Consider the following 22,746-nt stretch of genomic DNA (forward strand, 5'->3'; position numbering starts at 1 on the left):
AGACTCATGAATGAGGTGTCAAACTGTGCGGCTTATTCGGAAATGGGGTGCTATGACTTTTCTAGGGGGTGGGCGGTTAATTGCCCCAGCAGGGGGCAAGCACCACTCACATTTTCTTCAGGAAATGTCCCTCTCTAGTTTGGAAAGTACTATCCCTTCTGATGGTGCCAATACCAAACACATATAGTTTTATGGAGAATTCCCACGTGTATAGGCCACAAACTCCCGGCAGGGCACTGCCAAATCCCCAAAACACTGCGCCAGAAAGCTGCATACTTTAGATTTAAAGGCCAAATCTTCCACTAACAGAAAGTTTATCCCAGAAAATGATACATTTTTGGAAAGAACAGATTCTGGGGAATCCAGAATAGGTAGAACTGTCTGTCTGCTCCAAACTACCAAGTCACAATGCTTTCCTAAACTTATTGGTTTTTATCAAAATATGTGAATTTTTTGAAAAATCGCTTCAAAGCTTCTATAGAATCTGATCTCCTACAGGCCATAAAGTAACCAGGTAAAACCCATCTAAAAGTTGTGTGACAGTGTGTGTGTGTATATGAGTGTATAAAAGTGCGCTAACGTATGCAAAATTAAAAAAAACCTGTTCTAATATGTGTGCTCTAAGTGTGTGTAAGTGTGTATAATAGTGTAAAGAAAGGGCACTTACCTGGAGTGAAGCTCAGTGTAACTGTCAGATCAATTGTAAGCTCTGCTGTTTTGCTTGGTTTAACCCAGTCTCCAATTCACACCTCTGGTGGGGGCCACATAGGGGGGTCAGTAACTGGTTAACGGGGATTAGCAGCCTCATTGTTAGGGGGCAAGTCTCTGTCTAACCCTAGAACAATAGGGGCAAAAAGCCTCATTAACATTTTATAAACACGTAAATCACTGATTAAACACAAAGTTGAATTGATATCTTGTATATAAAGCCTTTTTGCCTCACATTTGCATTGTTATGGGAGTTTTAGCTTAATGAATGAGGCAATAATAACATTCTGAGTAAATATATTGTATACATTTTTATTTAAAGGAATTTCAGCAGCAGCGCCCCCTCTGTCTAAAAGACAAATTCACAAAAGTGAAAATTCACAAAAACTGTTTGTTTGGTGAATACGGTGGAAAATCCGACAAATCTGTCTCTAATTTTATTCTGTCTCAGTATCACCCCTTTTGTGAATTCCCCCAATAGAGTCTGTGAGTGAGGGGCTCAGTAATGCAGTGGCACAGTTGGCTGTTGACTGGTTGCTAGGGTCCAAATTTTCCTACCAACAAGGCATTGATTGAAACGGGAGGCTGGATTGTGAATAGGGGAGGGCTTTAATATAAAGATATAAAGCAATAGTAGCAATAACAATACAACTGTAGCCTTATAGTGCAGTCAGTGACCCCTATTTAAAAGCTGGAGAGAGAGGAAGAAAGGAAATAATTCAAAAACTATAAGAAAGAAAAAACAAAGGCCAATTGCAAAGTTGCTTGGAATTAGCCATTCTATAACATAGTAAAAGTTAACTTAAAGGTGAACTACCCCGTTAGGAGATTCCCACACCTTGTGTCTCAACCCTTTCTCCTTGTAGAGTGTAAGCTCTTTTGGGCAGGGCTCCCTTCCCCTCCTGTATCGGTTACTGATTGCTTTATATGTTACTCCTTGTAGAGTGTAAGCTCTTTTGGGCAGGGCTCCCTTCCCCTCCTGTATCGGTTACTGATTGCTGTATATGTTACTCCTTGTAGAGTGTAAGCTCTTTTGGGCAGGGCTCCCTTCCCCTCCTGTATCGGTTACTGATTGCTTTATATGTTACTCCTTGTAGAGTGTAAGCTCTTTTGGGCAGGGCTCCCTTCCTCTCCTGTATCGGTTACTGATTGCTGTATATGTTACTCCTTGTAGAGTGTAAGCTCTTTTGGGCAGGGCTCCCTTCCCCTCCTGTATCGGTTACTGATTGCTGTATATGTTACTCCTTGTAGAGTGTAAGCTCTTTTGGGCAGGGCTCCCTTCCCCTCCTGTATCGGTTACTGATTGCTGTATATGTTACTCCTTGTAGAGTGTAAGCTCTTTTGGGCAGGGCTCCCTTCACCTCCTGTATCGGTTACTGATTGCTGTATATGTTACTCCTTGTAGAGTGTAAGCTCTTTTGGGCAGGGCTCCCTTCCCCTCCTGTAACGGTTACTGATTGCTTTATATGTTACTCCTTGTAGAGTGTAAGCTCTTTTGGGCAGGGCTCCCTTCCTCTCCTGTATCGGTTACTGATTGCTGTATATGTTTCTCTTTGTAGAGTGTAAGCTCTTTTGGGCAGGGCTCCCTTCCCCTCCTGTATCGGTTACTGATTGCTTTATATGTTTCTCTTTGTAGAGTGTAAGCTCTTTTGGGCAGGGCTCCCTTCCCCTCCTGTATCGGTTACTGATTGCTGTATATGTTACTCCTTGTAGAGTGTAAGCTCTTTTGGGCAGGGCTCCCTTCCCCTCCTGTATCGGTTACTGATTGCTTTATATGTTACTCCTTGTAGAGTGTAAGCTCTTTTGGGCAGGGCTCCCTTCCCCTCCTGTATCGGTTACTGATTGCTTTATATGTTACTCCTTGTAGAGTGTAAGCTCTTTGGGCAGGGCTCCCTTCCCCTCCTGTATCGGTTACTGATTGCTGTATATGTTACTCCTTGTAGAGTGTAAGCTCTTTTGGGCAGGGCTCCCTTCCCCTCCTGTATCGGTTACTGATTGCTGTATATGTTACTCCTTGTAGAGTGTAAGCTCTTTTGGGCAGGGCTCCCTTCCCCTCCTGTAACGGTTATTGATTGCTTTATATGTTACTCCTTGTAGAGTGTAAGCTCTTTTGGGCAGGGCTCCCTTCCTCTCCTGTATCGGTTACTGATTGCTGTATATGTTACTCCTTGTAGAGTGTAAGCTCTTTTGGGCAGGGCTCCCTTCCCCTCCTGTATCGGTTACTGATTGCTGTATATGTTACTCCTTGTAGAGTGTAAGCTCTTTTGGGCAGGGCTCCCTTCCCCTCCTGTATCGGTTACTGATTGCTGTATATGTTACTCCTTGTAGAGTGTAAGCTCTTTTGGGCAGGGCTCCCTTCCCCTCCTGTATCGGTTACTGATTGCTGTATATGTTACTCCTTGTAGAGTGTAAGCTCTTTTGGGCAGGGCTCCCTTCCCCTCCTGTATCGGTTACTGATTGCTTTATATGTTACTCCTTGTAGAGTGTAAGCTCTTTTGGGCAGGGCTCCCTTCCTCTCCTGTATCGGTTACTGATTGCTGTATATGTTACTCCTTGTAGAGTGTAAGCTCTTTTGGGCAGGGCTCCCTTCCCCTCCTGTATCGGTTACTGATTGCTTTATATGTTACTCCTTGTAGAGTGTAAGCTCTTTTGGGCAGGGCTCCCTTCCCCTCCTGTATCGGTTACTGATTGCTTTATATGTTACTCCTTGTAGAGTGTAAGCTCTTTTGGGCAGGGCTCCCTTCCCCTCCTGTATCGGTTACTGATTGCTGTATATGTTACTCCTTGTAGAGTGTAAGCTCTTTTGGGCAGGGCTCCCTTCCTCTCCTGTATCGGTTACTGATTGCTGTATATGTTACTCCTTGTAGAGTGTAAGCTCTTTTGGGCAGGGCTCCCTTCCTCTCCTGTATCGGTTACTGATTGCTGTATATGTTACTCCTTGTAGAGTGTAAGCTCTTTTGGGCAGGGCTCCCTTCCTCTCCTGTATCGGTTACTGATTGCTGTATATGTTACTCCTTGTAGAGTGTAAGCTCTTTTGGGCAGGGCTCCCTTCCCCTCCTGTATCGGTTACTGATTGCTGTATATGTTACTCTGTATGCCCAATGTATGAAACCCACTTATTGTACAGCGCTGCGGGGTATGTTGGCGCTTTATAAATAAATGTTAATAATAATAATAATATTATTGATGAGATAAGGTCAGTGACCAGTAAAGGCATTAGAGCTTATTTATAAACACTGGGTACATTTGCACCTGGGCAGTAACCCATAGCAACCAGTCTGTGATTAGATTATTCCAGGCAGCTGCAGGTGAAACGATCAAAGTAAATTTCTGATTGGTTGCCACGGGTTACTGCCTAGGTGCACATTTGCCCAGTGTTTATAAATGACCCCCATCGTGTGTATATTCTAGTACAGAAAGGCAGGCCTGATGCTGGGGCACAGGGGTAGATTTACAGGGGTAGATTTAGGGGCATGTCCAACCCTCATGGTATTGGCGCTGATAGTGTCTAAATTATCCGGCAGAAACACTTTGGAAAGAGGGAGGTTGGGGCACAGGCTGAACAGCTACAAACAGAAAGAAAACAGTGATTTATGGGTAAAAATGATGGACAAAGGAGCATTTATTTATGTTTCATCACAATAAGTAGATTGTAATAAGTAATTGTATTTGCCCTCCTCTGGCTCAGTCTCTGGCAGTTGCTCTTGGGGATTTCAATGCCCCAGTGGGGCAAAGCGTCGGGCAGTAGCGCTGGGACTGTACTACTCACACTTGGGTCCCAGCAACAGCCTGAAACAGAACAGCGTGAGTAGCCCCCCAGCTCTGCCCCCGGCCCTTGTACCTGGGGCTGTAACTGAGGCAATAGCCATTCCCAGGTAACTTGTCGTTTGTATATAACGTCTGTATTACATTTTACCTAAAAACTCCATTTATGTGTCTGTTTCAAATTGCTGTACTTCCTGGTTACCTCACAGGGCACTTCCCCCCTCGCTCATTCATTCTCTGTAAGTACTTCCTGGTTACCTCACAGGGCACTTCCCCCCTCGCTCATTCATTCTCTGTAAGTACTTCCTGGTTACCTCACAGGGCACTTCCCCCCTCGCTCATTCATTCTCTGTAAGTACTTCCTGGTTACCTCACAGGGCACTTCCCCCCTCGCTCATTCATTCTCTGTAAGTACTTCCTGGTTACCTCACAGGGCACTTCCCCCCTCGCTCATTCATTCTCTGTAAGTACTTCCTGGTTACCTCACAGGGCACTTCCCCCCTCGCTCATTCATTCTCTGTAAGTACTTCCTGGTTACCTCACAGGGCACTTCCCCTCTCCCTCATTCATTCTCTGTAAGTACTTCCTGGTTACCTCACAGGGCACTTCCCCCCTCGCTCATTCATTCTCTGTAAGTACTTCCTGGTTACCTCACAGGGCACAATGTGATATATTGTTTATGTCATTATTTTCTTTTTTTCTTCTCTTCTATTGGGCTGGGGGGGCTGTTTGTGCCTCTGGGTACTGGGAATGCCGGGGGGGGCTGTAAGGTGCCACAGACAGTCACTATTTATTGGGCTGGGGGGGCTGTTTGTGCCTCTGGGTACTGGGAATGCCGGGGGGGGGGCTGTAAGGTGCCACAGACAGTCACTATTTATTGGGCTGGGGGGGCTGTTTGTGCCTCTGGGTACTGGGAATGCCGGGGGGGGCTGTAAGGTGCCACAGACAGTCACTATTTATTGGGCTAGGGGGGGGGGCTGTTTGTGCCTCTGGGTACTGGGAATGCCAGGGGGGCTGTAAGGTGCCACAGACAGTCACTATTTATTGGGCTAGGGGGGGGGCTGTTTGTGCCTCGGGGTACTGGGAATGCCAGGGGGGCTGTAAGGTGCCACAGACAGTCACTATTTATTGGGCTGGGGGGGCTGTTTGTGCCTCTGGGTACTGGGAATGCCAGGGGGGCTGTAAGGTGCCACAGACAGTCACTATTTATTGGGCTGGGGGGGCTGTTTGTGCCTCTGGGTACTGGGAATGCCGGGGGGGGGGGCTGTAAGGTGCCACAGACAGTCACTATTTATTGTGCTGGGGGGGCTGTTTGTGCCTCGGGGTACTGGGAATGCCAGGGGGGCTGTAAGGTGCCACAGACAGTCACTATTTATTGGGCTGGGGGGGCTGTTTGTGCCTCTGGGTACTGGGAATGCCAGGGGGGCTGTAAGGTGCCACAGACAGTCACTATTTATTGGGCTGGGGGGGCTGTTTGTGCCTCTGGGTACTGGGAATGCCTATGCCTAGGGTCTATTTTGCATTCCAGCCCAGACCTGATTAGGCCACTGACTTTACTACTTGTTTGGACCACACTATAATTCAGTAAGCAAGTGGCAAGGTGAGTGGAGCAGTCTGGGGTCCTATAGTTCTCTTAAAGGCCCCCCTTATAGTGATACACCCCTGATCTCAAGGAGCCAATAGCCTTACCCTTTACATGTAGAGCCCACTAATGTAGCCGCTGGTCAGGCACTGATTTAGCCATGCAGGGGGCTGTGCTTCTGAGCATTCTGTATCCTTGCAGAGCTGAAGAGGAGGATGAACATCTAGAGAGAACCCTGGGGCAAAACAAAGGCAAAATGGCTAAGAAGGAGGAGAAATGTGCCATCCAGGGATCGCTGCAACCTGGCTAATCCAACATTCGGAATCCTTTTACAAAGGGAAATGGAACTTGGCCACTTTATTATTTATTTTGTATAAAGATGCAAAGGCAATTGGCTTCTCGCTGCTCAGAGCTCATTAGTGATCAGTTTAGATACATGAGCCGTGGCAGCTTGGGAATCAGTGTAGTCTGCAACATGCTCAGTACTGGGGCAGTTGTCTGGCCAAACAGGGTAGAGTCCCGGGAGGGTTCCTGTGTATGTTATATATATATATATATTAAAAGGAGAGATAAAATAACTACACCGAATAAACATGCGGCACAAGGCAAATAATGAGATGCCCAATATAAATGTTTTTCTCTGTATTTCCACTTTCATCCAGGAGGCGCCACCTCTTCCTTTTCTTATTCCCCATTCCTATCCAGGTACTAAGGTGCTTACAGCGCCATTCTGAGGGTTGGAATTGGAAGCGCAAGAGAACGGACGGCTGCAGTTGGGAGATTCTCCTTATAAAGCGTCACTGTGTATGAGGGAAATATGCGGCCAAACGGGGGCCACAAGTGCCAGGGCCCAGGAGCGCATTTAAATGGTTAGTACCCCCCCTGCTGAACTCTATACTAGCTGAAGGGTTACTGATAATGCATAGATGTAGGGTGATTCTACTGTACCATATACCAGCAGGGGGTAACAGATAGCACCCAGAGGATATCTCCTGTATTATATACCAGCTGGGCACTCTTATACTGCTCAGAAAATATCTCCATTACTCCCCTATCAGCTCCCCAGTGTAGGTTCTTCTGTTCTATGATTATTTCCATGTATCCCCATTGGCCCTGCGCTGTAGCTCAGCTCCCCTATCAATTGGCTTCTTATTGCCAGTGATGAGAAAGGGATTTTCCCTGTGACAGTTGCTTCCAGCTGCCATAGACACTGTGACAGGGACAATTTAATAGCCGGCATCATAAATCATGCAAAAAAGAGGATTTGTGGGGAAATGTGAATGTAGCCAGTAATTAAAAGGACAGCAATGTTTTGCCATTTCTAGGCGCCATCATTGCCGGGACATTATGAGGTTAAGTGACTCTGTCCAGGGTCACAAGGTAAGGGGCCCAGTGGGTCGGTGCTTATCTTACATCAGTGGTTGCTGAGTTCTAATTACCCCCTGGGGGGCTCTGCTGATCCATGGGTCTCAGCCACATCGGTCCAAGCAGGGCTCCCAGGGCGGGAATTGAACCCACGGCAGTGGTTGCTGAGTTCTAATTACCCCCTGGGGGGCTCTGCTGATCCATGGGTCTCAGCCACATCGGTCCAAGCAGGGCTCCCAGGGCGGGAATTGAACCCACGGCCCATCGGTGCAAGGCGAGCTCCTTACCGCTGCACTATCCTTCCTCCTCCCACTTGTAGCATGTTTTTTCGTAATCTTGTCTTCTGCATATTGGCGGTTGGTGTATCCTAACCGACTGACTGAAACACTCAGGGTTACAGCCTGCTGCTTGCCCCAAGCCCTATATTAACCCTTTTAATGCCAGCCATTTTGCCCCCGCAGAGGGCAATTAACCGGCCCAAAAATCCCATTGACTTACATTGAGGCCAATTTTGACAGATTGTAGCGCAGAGAGGAAATTTTTTAGAAACTTGAAATTTACCACATTTGAAGAGGTTTGAAATATGTGTGAGAAGATACCCCGCACAAGGGTATAAGTTTTACCCCCGGGGCAAGAGAGGTCCCCAAATTTGCCCCATTGACTTATAATGGGGATTTTGGCAAATAACTAGTTTGGCGTAGACCCATGAATGAGGTGTCAAACTGTGCGGCTTATTCGGAAATGGGGTGCTATGACTTTTCTGAGGGGTGGGCGGTTAATTGCCCCAGCAGGGGGCAATTAACCACCGTTTGTCGTAGACCCATAAATGAGGTGTCAAACTGTGCGACTTATTCGGGAATGGGGTGCTATGACTTTTCTGAGGGGTGGGCGGTTAATTGCCCCAGCAGGGGGCAATTAATCACCGTTTGTCGTAGACCCATGAATGAGGTGTCAAACCATGCGGCTTATTCAGAAATTGGGTGCTATGACTTTTCTGAGGGGTGGGCAGTTAATTGCCCCAGCAGGGGGCAATTAACCACCATTTGTCGCAGACCCATGAATGAGGTGTCACCCCATGCGGCTTATTCGGGAATGGGGTGCTATGACTTTTCTGGGGGGTTGGCCTCCAAAGCAGGGGGCAATTAATCACCGTTTGTCGTAGACCCATGAATGAGGTGTCAAACCGTGCGGCTTATTCGGGAATGGGGTGCTATGACTTTTCTGAGGGGTGGGCGGTTAATTGGCCCAGCAATATTGTAATATTGGGGCACGAGTTTTGCCACGGCAAGCACCACTCACATTTTCTTCAGGAAATGTCCCTCTCTAGTTTGGAAAGTACTATCCCTTCTGATGGTGCCAATACCAAACACATATAGTTTTATGGAGAATTCCCACGTGTATAGGCCACAAACTCCCGGCAGGGCACTACCAAATCCCCAAAACACTGCGCCAGAAAGCTGCATACTTTAGATTTAAAGGCCAAATCTTCCACTAACAGAAAGTTTATCCCAGAAAATGATACATTTTTGGAAAGAACAGATTCTGGGGAATCCAGAATAGGTAGAACTGTCTGTCTGCTCCAAACTACCAAGTCACAATGCTTTCCTAAACTTATTGGTTTTTATCAAAATATGTGAATTTTTTGAAAAATCGCTTCAAAGCTTCTATAGAATCTGATCTCCTACAGGCCATAAAGTAACCAGATAAACCCCTTAAATATGAACGCCAGGGGTCCCCTGAACAGTTTGATGCCCAATATGTATAGGTTTAGCTAAGTATGTGGCATGTAGGGGCCCCAATGGGAACCCCCATATGTACTGTCATTTCAGCTCCTGCAAAATCAACACATTTACATCATTATATTTGGGATAAAGCTACAAAAAATGACGCCCACCCCAGAAACCCATTTATATTTGGAAAATACACATTCTGATAAATAGGTAAAGTTATTTTTCTACACCAAAGTACCACATGGCAAAGCGAAGCTAAAAAACAGATCAGGAACACTAATACAGGGATAAAAATGCAATAAAACCACAAAAATTGTGCAAATTAGTGAAACAGCAAAATAAGTCACACGGCTGTGAAAATAAACAGTTTTTAGGGAAAAAACAAAGACAAAGGCGTAAAATAAATAAGTAAAAAAAATGTTTGTGTGTGTTTGTGTATACATGTGTGTACCCATCCAAAAGTTGTGTGACAGTGTGTGTGTGTATATGAGTGTATAAAAGTGCGCTAACGTATGCAAAATTAAAAAAACCTGTTCTAATATGTGTGCTCTAAGTGTGTGTAAGTGTGTATAATAGTGTCAAGAAAGGGCACTTACCTGGAGTGAAGCTCAGTGTAACTGTCAGATCAATTGTAAGCTCTGCTGTTTTGCTTGGTTTCACCCAGTCTCCAATTCACACCTCTGGTGGGGGCCCCATTGGGGGGTCAGTAACAGGTTAACGGGGATTAGCAGCCTCATTGTTAGGGGGCAAGTCTCTGTCTAACCCTAGAACAATAAGGGCAAAAAGCCTCATTAACATTTTATAAACAAGTAAATCACTGATTAAAAAAAAAAGTTTAATTTATATCTTATATATAAAAAGTTTTGACTTCACATTTGCATTGTTATGCCAGTTTTAGCTTAATCAATGAGGCAATAATAACATTTTGAGTGAATATATTGTACAGGTATGGGATCCCGAATTACGAAAGCTCCGAATTACGGAAAGCCCGTCTCCCATAGGCCCCATTTTTATCAAATAATTCAGATTTTTAAAATTGATTTCCTTTTTCTCTGCAATAATAAAACAGTACCTGTACTTGATCCCAACTAAGATATAATTACCCCTTATTGGGGCAGAACAGCCCTATTGGGTTTATTTAATGGTTAAATGATTCCCTTTTCTCTGTAATAATAAAACAGTACCTGTACTTGATCCCAACTAAGATATAATTACCCCTTATTGGGGGCAGAACAGCCCTATTGGGTTTATTTCATGGTTAAATGATTCCCTTTTCTCTGTAATAATAAAACAGTACCTGTACTTGATCCCAACTAAGATATAATTACCCCTTATTGGGGGCAGAACAGCCCTATTGGGTTTATTTCATGGTTAAATGATTCCCTTTTCTCTGTAATAATAAACAGTACCTTACTTGATCCCAACTAAGGATATAATTACCCCTGTATTGGGGCAGAAACCCTATTGGGTTTATTTCATGTTAAATGATTCCTTTTCTCTGTAATAATAAAACAGTACCTGTACTTGATCCCACTAAGTATAATTACCCCTTATTGGGCAGAACAGCCTATTGGGTTTATTAAATGGTTAAATGATTCCCTTTCTCTGTAATAATAAACACGTACCTGTACTTGATCCCAACTAAGATATAATTACCCCTTATTGGGGCAGAACAGCCCTATTGGGTTTATTTAATGGTTAAATGATTCCTTTTTCTCTGTAATAATAAAAACAGTACCTGTACTTGATCCCAACTAAGATATAATTACCCCTTATTGGGGGCAGAACAGCCCTATGGTTTAATTAATGTTTTATTGATTTCTTAGTAGACTTAAGGTATGAAGATCCAAATTACGGAAAGACCCCTTATCCGGAATACCATTGGTCCCGAGCATTCTGGATAACGGGTCCCATACCTCTATACATTTTTGTTAAAAGTTACATTTTTAGTTTTAGCAGCAGTGTCCCCTCTTTATTCCCGTCACTGACACTCGCCCCAGCTTATCTGTGCCCCCCCATAGCAGAACTACAGAGCTGCCTGACAGCATTGCCCCCCCCTAACTTTAGCTGTGCCCCTTCTGTTCCCAGCAGCCCCTTGGGGATCAGCAAGCAGCACATACACACTGGCACCCAAACTGGGATATTGGGGTACTGGGAATTCAAATCAGGGGCCGTGACTGATAATGAATAAAGCGCCGGGACCTTATTCCCAGCCTGGGGCCCACACTCACTGTTCCTCTTCCCCTCAGATTAAGTCCCGGTACAGCTGCACAGTGATTGGATGGGCTGCAGGGTGAATGCTTCCAGCATATCCAATCCCTGCTCAGCTGCACCGGGGCTTAAACTTCCAGAACAAAACAAACTGCAGGCTGAGTATAAGTCCCGGTACAGCTGCACAGTGATTGGCTGGGCTGCAACACGAAGGTTTCCACTGTATCCAATCAGTTTTCAGCTGTACCGGGACTTAAATGCGGAGAGCTGATTTGTTGCCCCTATTTGCAGATGCCCGACTTCATGTTCCCTCAGTTTTTCCTTTTAGCCCTCAGAATTGGAAATACAGTAATTAGTGCAGAGTTTGCTCCCACACAAACCAACCAGCTTCCAGTCACAAACAGTAAACAAACAAGCTCCCACCTTGTAAAACTCGACACCCCATAAAATATCAAGGGGAATTAAGGGGGACAAAAGTGGATGGAGAGGCTCAGGGGGTGTAGGGACCCGCGGGTAGGGCTGGTATTTTACAGTAAAACATGTTGCTTGATGCCAATGTTATTAATAGGGAAACACATAAACATATAGGAAGGCCCTACCTGTGGGGGTAACAGTTTCTATGGATGTGAATCCCCTACAAGTGCTATTCCCCTAGTTGCTGGGCAGAAGCCCCTGTATCTCAGTCACTCTATGGGCAACTTTAGCCCCCAAACAAAAAATTCACCCTCCCCCCATGCACAGCAGACTGGGGCAGGGCAGCTGGGTACAGGGTACAGGTACCAAGGGGTTAAAGAAGTTTATGGCCAAAGTCTGGGCACCGTGTTGGGCAGGCAGCTTCCAGTAACAGGGAATAGGGGGGGTTGTAAGGTGCCACAGACAGTCACTATTTATTGGGCTGGGGGGGGCTGTTTGTGCCTCTGGGTACTGGGAATGCCAGGGGGGCTGTAAGGTGCCACAGACACTCACGATTTATTGGGCTGGGGGGGGGGTTGTTTGTGCCTCTGGGTACTGGGAATGCCAGGGGGGCTGTAAGGTGCCACAGACAGTCACTATTTATTGGGCTGGGGGGGCTGTTTGTGCCTCTGGGTACTGGGAATGCCAGAGGGGCTGTAAGGTGCCACAGACAGTCACTATTTATTGGGCTGGGGGGGGGGGGCTGTTTGTGCCTCTGGGTACTGGGAATGCCAGGGGGCTGTAAGGTGCCACAGACAGTCACTATTTATTGGGCTGGGGGGGCTGTTTGTGCCTCTGGGTACTGGGAATGCCAGGGGGCTGTAAGGTGCCACAGACAGTCACTATTTATTGGGCTGGGGGGGGCTGTTTGTGCCTCTGGGTACTGGGAATGCCGGGGGGGCTGTAAGGTGCCACAGACAGTCACTATTTATTGGGCTGGGGGGGCTGTTTGTGCCTCTGGGTACTGGGAATGCCAGGGGGCTGTAAGGTGCCACAGACAGTCACTATTTATTGGGCTGGGGGGGCTGTTTGTGCCTCTGGGTACTGGGAATGCCAGGGGGGCTGTAAGGTGCCACAGACAGTCACTATTTATTGGGCTGGGGGGGCTGTTTGTGCCTCTGGGTACTGGGAATGCCGGGGGGGCTGTAAGGTGCCACAGACAGTTGCTATTTATTGGGCTGGGGGGGCTGTTTGTGTCTCTGGGTTCTGGGAATGCCAGGGGGGGGGGCTGTAAGGTGCCACAGACAGTCACTATTTATTGGGCTGGGGGGGGACTGTTTGTGCCTCTGGGTACTGGGAATGCCGGGGGGGGCTGTAAGTTGCCACAGACAGTCACTATTTATTGGGCTGGGGGGGCTGTTTGTGCCTCTGGGTACTGGGAATGCCAGGGGGGCTGTAAGGTGCCACAGACAGTCACTATTTATTGGGCTGGGGGGGGCTGTTTGTGCCTCTGGGTACTGGGAATGCCGGGGGGGCTGTAAGGTGCCACAGACAGTCACTATTTATTGGGCTGGGGGGGCTGTTTGTGCCTCTGGGTACTGGGAATGCCAGGGGGGCTGTAAGGTGCCACAGACAGTCACTATTTATTGGGCTGGGGGGGCTGTTTGTGCCTCTGGGTACTGGGAATGCCAGGGGGGCTGTAAGGTGCCACAGACAGTCACTATTTATTGGGCTGGGGGGGCTGTTTGTGCCTCTGGGTACTGGGAATGCCAGGGGGGCTGTAAGGTGCCACAGACAGTCACTATTTTTTGGGCTGGGGGGGCTGTTTGTGCCTCTGGGTACTGGGAATGCCAGGGGGGGGGGCTGTAAGGTTTCACAGACAGTCACTATTTATTGGGCTGGGGGGGCTGTTTGTGCCTCTGGGTACTGGGAATGCCAGGGGGGCTGTAAGGTTTCACAGACAGTCACTATTTATTGGGCTGGGGGGGCTGTTTGTGCCTCTGGGTACTGGGAATGCCAGGGGGGGGGGGGCTGTAAGGTGCCACAGACAGTCACTATTTATTGGGCTGGGGGGGCTGTTTTTGCCTCTGGGTACTGGGAATGCCAGGGGGGGGGCTGTAAGGTGCCACAGACAGTCACTATTTATTGGGCTGGGGGGGCTGTTTGTGCCTCTGGGTACTGGAAATGCCAGGGGGGGGGGCTGTAAGGTGCCACAGACAGTCACTATTTATTGGGCTGGGGGGGCTGTTTGTGCCTCTGGGTACTGGGAATGCCAGGGGGGGGGCTGTAAGGTGCCACAGACAGTCACTATTTATTGGGCTGGGGGGGCTGTTTGTGCCTCTGGGTACTGGGAATGCCAGGCGGGGGCTGTAAGGTGCCACAGACAGTCACTATTTATTGGGCTGGGGGGGGCTGTTTGTGCCTCTGGGTACTGGGAATGCCGGGGGGCTGTAAGGTGCCACAGACAGTCACTATTTATTGGGCTGGGGGGGCTGTTTGTGCCTCTGGGTACTGGGAATGCTAGGGGGGCTGTAAGGTGCCACAGACAGTCACTATTTATTGGGCTGGGGGGGCTGTTTGTGCCTCTGGGTACTGGGAATGCCGGGGGGGCTGTAAGGTGCCACAGACAGTCACTATTTATTGGGCTGGGGGGGCTGTTTGTGCCTCTGGGTACTGGGAATGCCAGGGGGGCTGTAAGGTGCCACAGACAGTCACTATTTATTGGGCTGGGGGGGCTGTTTGTGCCTCTGGGTACTGGGAATGCCGGGGGGGCTGTAAGGTGCCACAGACAGTCACTATTTATTGGGCTGGGGGGGCTGTTTGTGCCTCTGGGTACTGGGAATGCCAGGGGGGCTGTAAGGTGCCACAGACAGTCACTATTTATTGGGCTGGGGGGGCTGTTTGTGCCTCTGGGTACTGGGAATGCCAGGGGGGCTGTAAGGTGCCACAGACAGTCACTATTTATTGGGCTGGGGGGGCTGTTTGTGCCTCTGGGTACTGGGAATGCCGGGGGGGCTGTAAGGTGCCACAGACAGTCACTATTTATTGGGCTGGGGGGGCTGTTTGTGCCTCTGGGTACTGGGAATGCCAGGGGGGCTGTAAGGTGCCACAGACAGTTACTATTTATTGGGCTGGGGGGGCTGTTTGTGCCTCTGGGTACTGGGAATGCCAGGGGGGCTGTAAGGTGCCACAGACAGTCACTATTTATTGGGCTGGGGGGGGGCTGTTTGTGCCTCTGGGTACTGGGAATGCCAGGGGGGCTGTAAGGTGCCCCAGACAGTCACTATTTATTGGGCTGGGGGGGCTGTTTGTGCCTCTGGGTACTGGGAATGCCAGGGGGCTGTAAGGTGCCACAGACAGTCACTATTTATTGGGCTGGTGGGGGGGCTTTTTGCCTCTGGGTACTGGGAATGCCAGGGGGGCTGTAAGGTGCCACAGACAGTCACTATTTATTGGGCTGGGGGGGGCGGTTGAACTAACACCCCTAACATATATCTCTCACTCCTGGGAATCTCTGGCAGAGCACAGCATGCAGAGGAATAGACAGAGGTATCGCTGATATGTTCACAAAATCTAGCAGACATTTAAAAGGGGCCGTTATAAGTCTGGGAACCTTAGGCCTTGTTAATATGGCTAGAAATTCTAGTTGTACATTAATATTGTTTTGCTTTCAACTGATTAAGAATGGAAGGAAATAACATAGATTTATGTACCACTGGAATTGGCCCTGTTTATAACTTAGGAAAATGCACAGAACTTTTGGCATGTCTGGGGTTAATATGCCCTATATCTTAGTTGGGATCAAGTACAGGTACTGTTTTATTATTACAGAGAAAAGGGAATCATTTAACCATGAAATAAACCCAATAGGGCTGTTCTGCCCCCAATAAGGGGTAATTATATCTTAGTTGGGATCAAGTACAGGTACTGTTTTATTATTACAGAGAAAAGGGAATCATTTAACCATGAAATAAACCCAATAGGGCTGTTCTGCCCCAATAAGGGGTAATTATATCTTAGTTGGGATCAAGTACAGGTACTGTTTTATTATTACAGAGAAAAAGGAAATCAATTTTAAAATTCTGAATTATTTGATTAAAATGGAGTCTATGGGAGACAGGCTTTCCGTAATTCGGAGCTTTCTGGATGACGGGTTTCTGGATAAGGGATCCCATACCTGTCCTGTAATTGGGGAGTGGCAAGGGCAGATCAGGGGCATGATCATGCATGCATGGGGTTTTATCTTTTCTTATTGGTGTCCCAGTTTAGTGGTTGGAAGAACCCACCAACCAGGGCCCTGCTAATATGGGGCACCATAATTATGGACGGTAGCCTTGACATGATTACAGTAATAACCAATCAAATGTCTTTAGAGCAAACAATTTAATTGTTTGTATAGAGGTTGATAACAAGGAAAGCAATTAGTGCAATATACAGTGCCAGTTAGACAGCTGCATCAGGAGCGCCCCCTTGGGAACAAAAAACAAAATCCTCCATGCAGATACTTAGCAGTTAATGGATCCTTCTCCACCAACCACCATGACACCCCCCAGTAGGGCACTTAACAGGTAGAGAGGGTTCATTATGTTCTGCCATTCCATCGGACATGGTGCAACAATTAATCACTTTTGGAATAAGTCACCATTTGTGACTTTTGGCTGTTAAGTTCCATGTTCTGCCCAGGAGTGGAGGCCCACTTTGACGACAGCACGAAAAAGATTTGTGGGCTTGAAAGTTTAATGAGAAGATAGGGGAGAGGGGCAATTGAAGAGCTGAGCTACTTGGATTGGGGACCTGCAGAGTTAAGTCATTGTACCATGAGGAACAACTGCCCCCAACTCTGGGAAACCTTCTGCCGAATAGATTTCTGAGCTCCCAGCAGGCTGTGCTAATTTGGCTTTCAGGAGCCTAATGTCCCACTTGCTTGGAGACTGCAGTAATGAGCTATGGGTCACTTGTGGCCATACGTGCCGCACTGGTACCGGCCCGCCGACCCGGCCCGAGTCATGGGACTCACTTGTTGGAGACTGGGAACGCTTCAGTTTTCCTTTGCGCTTTGCTTTTCTGCCTTTGCTCTGAGCAACAGTCGGACCCTTTTCTGTCTATATTTTAGGAAAGGCCCAGTTGGTTACTAACAGTTAGCATTATCGTCCAAGGCTGTAGCCATACAGGAGGCATTTACTGTACTGGAGACATGGGGCAAAGCAGTTTCTGAATCAATAACTTGAGCTCCATCTACCAATGAAAGTTCATCCAAAGCTTCATAAAGCTGGGAGACATCATCATCTGCCAAGTCAGGAACGTCATAACAATCCAGACCTGGGTGCCTGTGGGATTCTGCAGCCTCGGAGGTTCTTTCCATGGTGCCCAATCCGCTGGAGGGTTTCAGCGCCTCCCCTGGGGTTTTGGACTTGTCCATTTCCGGGTTCAGTATAGTGGTAATGGCCCTGAGGTCCTGATCTGTGGAGATGTTGCCCACTGGTTGTGTCCTTGTAGCCACTGCAGGGCAATATCAATGGACTATAAGAGGACTGTAGCTTTGTGCAAAATCTGAATGGCCAGCTGGCTAGAGTGAAGCGGTCCAGGGCAGCAGGGGAGTCTGGGGCACCACCTGGGGAACAATCCCGCAGTAACATAGGATCAGTATTCCATTATAATCACCAGTATTAACAATTAGGCTCAGTGTATAGTAGTCCTTGCCCTTAACGGGGGTTCAGCTTTAAGTTAACTTTTAGTTTGGTATAGAATGGCCCATTCTAAGCAACTTTTCAACTGGTCTTTATTATTTATTTGTTATAGTTTTTGAATTATTTGCCTTTTTCTTCCAACTCTTTGCGGTTTTGGGGGTCACTGACCCCGGCAGCTAAAACCTATTGCTCTGTGAGGCTCCAGTTTTATTGTTATTGTTACTTTTTATTCCTTATCTTTCTATTCAGCCCCTCTCCTATTCATATATCAGTCTCTCATTCAAACCACTCCCTGGGTGCTAAGGTAACTTGGACCCTAGCAACCAAATAGCTGCTAAATCTCCAAAGTGGAGAGCTGCTGAACTGGAAAGGAAATACTAAAAAACTACAAATACTAAAAAATGAAGACCAATTGCAAAAATGTCTCAGAATATAACTCTCTACATCACACTAAAAGTTAAAGGGGTGGTTCACCTTAAGGCTAACTTTTAGTATGATGCAGGGAGTAAAATTCCAAGAGAATTTGCAATTGGTCTTCATTTTTGTATAGTTGTAGTTTTTCTTTTAATTATTTCTATTTTTGTTTTGAAGCTCTCTAGATTGGAGTTTCAGCAGCTATTTGGTTGCTAGGGTCCAAATTACCTTAGCAACCAGGCAGTGATTTGAATGAGAATCTGGTATATAAAAATAGAAGACTTGAATAGAAAGATAAGGAATAAAAAGTAACAATAACAATTTACCTGGAGCCTCACAGAGCAATAGGGTTTAGCTGCCGGGGTCAGTGACCCCCATTTGAAATCTGCAAAGAGTCAGAAGAAGGCAAATAATTCAAAAACTATGAAAAATAAATAATGAAGACCAACTAAAAAGTTTATTTGAATTGGCCATTTAACAACATACTAAACGTTAAAGGGATTCTGTCATGATATTTATGGGGCACTCTTTATTTCTAAATGACACTGTTACACAGCAAATAATTCCCTCTGCCATTTAACCTTTTATTCTTGAACCAACAAATGTATTTGTAGCTGTAATATTGGTGTGTAGGCGCCATCTCAGTGCCTTGTGCCTGAGTCTGAGCTTTCAGCCAGCGCTACACATTAGAACTGCTTTCAGCTAACCTATTGTTTCTCCTACTCCTATGTAACTGGAGGAGTCCCAAGCCGGACTTGGATTTCTTACTATTGAGTGCTATTCTGATACCTACTGGGAGCTGCTATCTTGCTCCCTTCCCATTGTTCTGCTGATCGGCTGCTGGGGGTGAGGGGGGGGGATATCACTCCAACTTGCAGCGCAGCAGTAAAGTGTGCCTGAGTCTGAGCTTTCAGCCAACGCTACACATTAGAACTGCTTTCAGCTAACCTATTGTTTCTCCTACTCCTATGTAACTGGAGGAGTCCCAAGCCGGACTTGGATTTCTTACTATTGAGTGCTATTCTGATACCTACTGGGAGCTGCTATCTTGCTCCCTTCCCATTGTTCTGCTGATCGGCTGCTGGGGGTGAGGGGGGAGATATCACTCCAACTTGCAGCGCAGCAGTAAAGTGTGAGTGAAGTTTATCAAAGCACAGGTCACATGGCTGTGGCACCCTGGGAAAATAAGAATATGGTTAGCCCCATGTGACATTTCAAAAGTAAATCTGTTTGTGAAAAACCCGCAGCCCCACATCAGGTGTTTCTCCTTAGCTATAACCAGCTGGGCCTGAGCTTCAGATTTTTCTGTTTTAAAGGGGACACTAAGGCTGTGCATCAGTTTAAACGGCTGTATTTACTGTTACCCAATACAATCCCTTTTATTAATAAGATATGAGCCCTTCAGTGAATTCCCACAAAGCCAGAGATAATTTAACCCCGTCTGTGCCTCTTTCATTTTGCCAGAAAATATGCAGCACAGCCCAGGCCTTATCAATGGGTCTGTACAATTCATGGTGGGTGGCACACAAATGGTTAAAGTCTTACCCTGCTGTTATTCTATAACATTTAGAGCTGTTTTCAACTACAACTCCCAGCATCCATGTTCTAAAGGGATGGTTCCCCTTTACTGTAAGTCTAACTTTTAGTGTGTTGTAAAATGGGCAACTCTTAGCAACTTTTCAATTGGTCTTCATTATTTATATATAGTTTTTATAATAATTTGCCTTCTTCAAACTCTTTACAGCTTTCAAATGGGGGTCACTGACCCCGGCAGCCAAAACCCTATTGCTCTGTGAGGCTCCAGTTTTATTGTTATTGTTACATTTTATAGCCTATTTTTCTATTCAAAAAAGTATACCAGATTCTCATTTCAATGACTTCCTGGTTGCTAAGTTAATTTGGACCCTAGCAACCAGACAGCTGCTGACATTCCAAACTGCGGAGCTGCAAAACAAAAAATAGAAATAATGAAATGCTTCTGTGCAGTTGGTCAGTTTTCAGAGTAAACCCCAGGGATTGTCCCTGTGCATGATGGGTAGTGGACAAGGGTACAAAAGGCAGGGATACCAGGTCACTTGAGAATTGAGGGAAACTTCTAGAAAGTTCAATGTGAATACAATCAGCGCAGCCCTGCAGCATGCATTTATCAGAAGGGCTAATAACCCCAACAGTGGGTCTGTGGGTGCTGTAGCCTCAGCTTCCTCCCTGGTTGCCCAAAAGCAGTGTTTCCTGGAGAGCAATGGCCTCTGGGTCAGTAAGTGGGCGGGGAGAGGTTACAGATCCCCTTACACCCCTCAGGTCCGTTGGTAGGTTCCGCTGCTGGACATGGCCATCACTTCCTCCCCTGCGAATGTTGGTCAGTCGGCCGCCCAAGGTTTCTTGTTCACTTGTCTCTGGGTCATGTGAGTAGCCAATCTTCCATTTGATTGGTCAGCCTGCTTCCTTATTAATCATGCAGGATAGGGAGTGTAGCTGCCCCATTAGTGCATCAGGCTTTGGCCTTTAGGCCTCAGTAGCCGCAAGTTCTAATTCTGCACTCAGACAGGCAGTGTCCATAGAGGGATAGGGGGTAGGGATAGGGGTAGGGGTTGGGATAGGGGTAGGGGATAGGGGTTAGGGGTAGGGGTGGGTATTGGCATTAAAAATCCCAAGTGCAATCAAACCCATGAGCAGACAGAATATAATCAAACCAGTTATGATGCAGGTAAGTGCACTCAAGCCCAGTGGCGTAACTACTCTGTCCTGGGCCCCCCTGCAAAAATAATTTTCAGTGGGGCTCAGTGTGGAGTAGCAAAATGACTGGGCTCCCTGCCCTTACGCATCTTCCTTCCACCCCTCCATGCCCCCCAATTTGTGTATAAATTCCGCTCCCCTACCTCAGAGCCAGAACGGAGTGGGGATGCAAAATGGAGGAAGCAGATTCTGTGGTCTGGGCCCCCCCGTCCCCTGTATTGTTAGGCCTGACTCAAGAAAAGCCTCCGTGTAAGAACCTTAACGGGAAGTTACTAATTACTGAGAATGCACGGCTAATTGCCCATATGTAAGGGCCCTTAGGGCAAACTCCACTGCCCCCCAATGAACTGACTGCTCATTAGCACATTCATTAATGGAACTATTTATATCAACTACATCAGCTGTTTCTATTGGGAACACTGAGCTTCACCATGTGAACAGCAGTAGAATGACTGGTTATTGGCCCCCCAGCAGTTACAGAGTGGGGGTCCTGTATAGTTACACCCCCGGCTATTTAGTAATATATAGGGATGCACTGAATTCACTATTCTCAGATTGGCCGAACCCCAAATTCTTTGATAAAAATTCCATTTTATATGATAAAAAGTCATACGATTTTAGGGTTCGGTTCGGCCAGGAGAGTGGCTGACTGCCCAACCAAATCCAGAACTCAGTGCCTCGTAATATAATTTCTGAGTTTGTATCATGGCAACTGTGGTTGAATTAAAAAGTTTAACTTTTTGCCCTAGCTGGGGTTGCCACCCGTCCAGCATCGGACCGCCCCTTTACATCACAACTCCGCCCACCTACATGATTGACCCTGCCCCTTCTACATCTCTGGCCTGCCCTCTTCATTGCTGGCCGGTATTGTTACACACAAATGTTGGCGGCCCTAATCCTTGCAACCCCGCCTTCCTGTGTTGGGGGAGGGTATTTATATGCAACAAATTCCTACAATTAATGAGAGTAGATTTCAAGTGAAAGTACAGAGCACAATAATGGAAAGTGGAAGCAAAAGTCACAGCAAAACATGAATTTATTTTCTCAATTTTTAGCGCTAAAAATCACAGGAACAAAAAGTTGGTTTTTTTTAAGATTTAATCTGCGTCCAAATGGCTAAATATCCGTATATATCGGAACAGAGCGAGTAAGCTTGGGGAGATGGAGTCATGCTGGGCAGATGTCACGGCATTTAGGGCATAGAGGCACCAGGAATCCGTGGGGCAACGTGAAGTCAATTCATCTTATCAGGGCCGCTGCTGGCCAAATGGGTGCCCTAAGCAGAAATTTACTTTGGTGCCCCCTCCCCCAAATATTACGGAAGTAAAAATAAAATAAAAAAACACCTATAGGGGCCCCACACACAGTGCCCCCATAGTAAGTGCCCCCAATTGCCCCCATAGATTGACTGAACTATCCGGGAGAGCGGGATGCGCTATAAAAACCGGCGGGACAGTGTTGGGGGGTATGTTATAATATATAAAAATGTTTTTTTTTTTGGAGCAGCTGGGATGGTGCCCCCCGGGGAGTTGGTGCCCTATGCAGACTGAGTACTCTGCTTATAGGGAGCGGCGGCCCTGCATCTTATGTCTTTCTTCAACGTTTGGAAGAAAATTTTTAATTTTAAGATCACTAGTGATGAGCGAATCTGTCCCGTTTCTCTCAAAAGATTCATGAAACGGCGAAAATATTGCGCGTCTAAAAAAATTGTCACCTGCGACTTTTCTTTTGTCGCCCACGAATATCCTTTTTTTTGTCACCCGCGACTATCCTTTTTTGACGCGCGACTATCCTTTTTTGTCGACCCCCGCGACTATCCTTTTTTGTCGCCTGCGGCTTTTCTTTTGTCGCCCGCGACTATCCTTTTTTGACGCGCGACTATCCTTTTGACGCGGGGGAAACGCGTCTGGTAAAACATTTCGCCCATCACTAATTATCACCAATTTAAGACCTAAGTAGAAATCTTTATAGACTGTCACCTACAGGATATTATCACCTACATTCTATATAAACCCCAATACAAACACATACAAGAGGCATATAAAGGAGATCGTAGCGAGGGACTTTTTTTTCTTACATTATAAAAGCTCTAAGATTATAGACGTTAATACCTTGGGGATGAAGAGATTTCAATGTATCCACCAACTCTCCCGTTTTA

The 22,746-nt window shown here is 46.7% G+C and overlaps 1 protein-coding gene and 2 long non-coding RNA genes across 11 annotated transcripts in view; 1 reads left to right on the forward strand and 2 right to left on the reverse strand.

Moving 5' to 3' along the window:
• Window positions 1-22,746, forward strand: part of LOC116408640 — a 54,107-nt gene that overhangs the window by 20,466 nt on the left and 10,895 nt on the right. For both annotated transcript variants that reach the window (XR_004221091.1, XR_004221093.1), the window contains exon 2: window positions 6,257-6,924. This is a non-coding gene — a long non-coding RNA (uncharacterized LOC116408640). The remainder of the gene's footprint in view (window positions 1-6,256; window positions 6,925-22,746) is intronic.
• Window positions 1-22,746, reverse strand: part of LOC100491248 (proteasomal ATPase-associated factor 1) — a 99,675-nt gene that overhangs the window by 18,877 nt on the left and 58,052 nt on the right. The gene's annotated exons all lie outside the window — the stretch shown is intronic.
• LOC116408657 lies at window positions 16,123-18,930 on the reverse strand. The gene is made up of 2 exons (XR_004221124.1): window positions 18,890-18,930; window positions 16,123-17,365 (listed from the first exon to the last, which is right to left on the reverse strand). It is a non-coding gene; the product is annotated as an uncharacterized LOC116408657 (long non-coding RNA).

The sequence above is a fragment of the Xenopus tropicalis genome, chromosome 2 (genome assembly GCF_000004195.4).
Source record: "Xenopus tropicalis strain Nigerian chromosome 2, UCB_Xtro_10.0, whole genome shotgun sequence".
NCBI lineage: Eukaryota > Metazoa > Chordata > Amphibia > Anura > Pipidae > Xenopus > Xenopus tropicalis.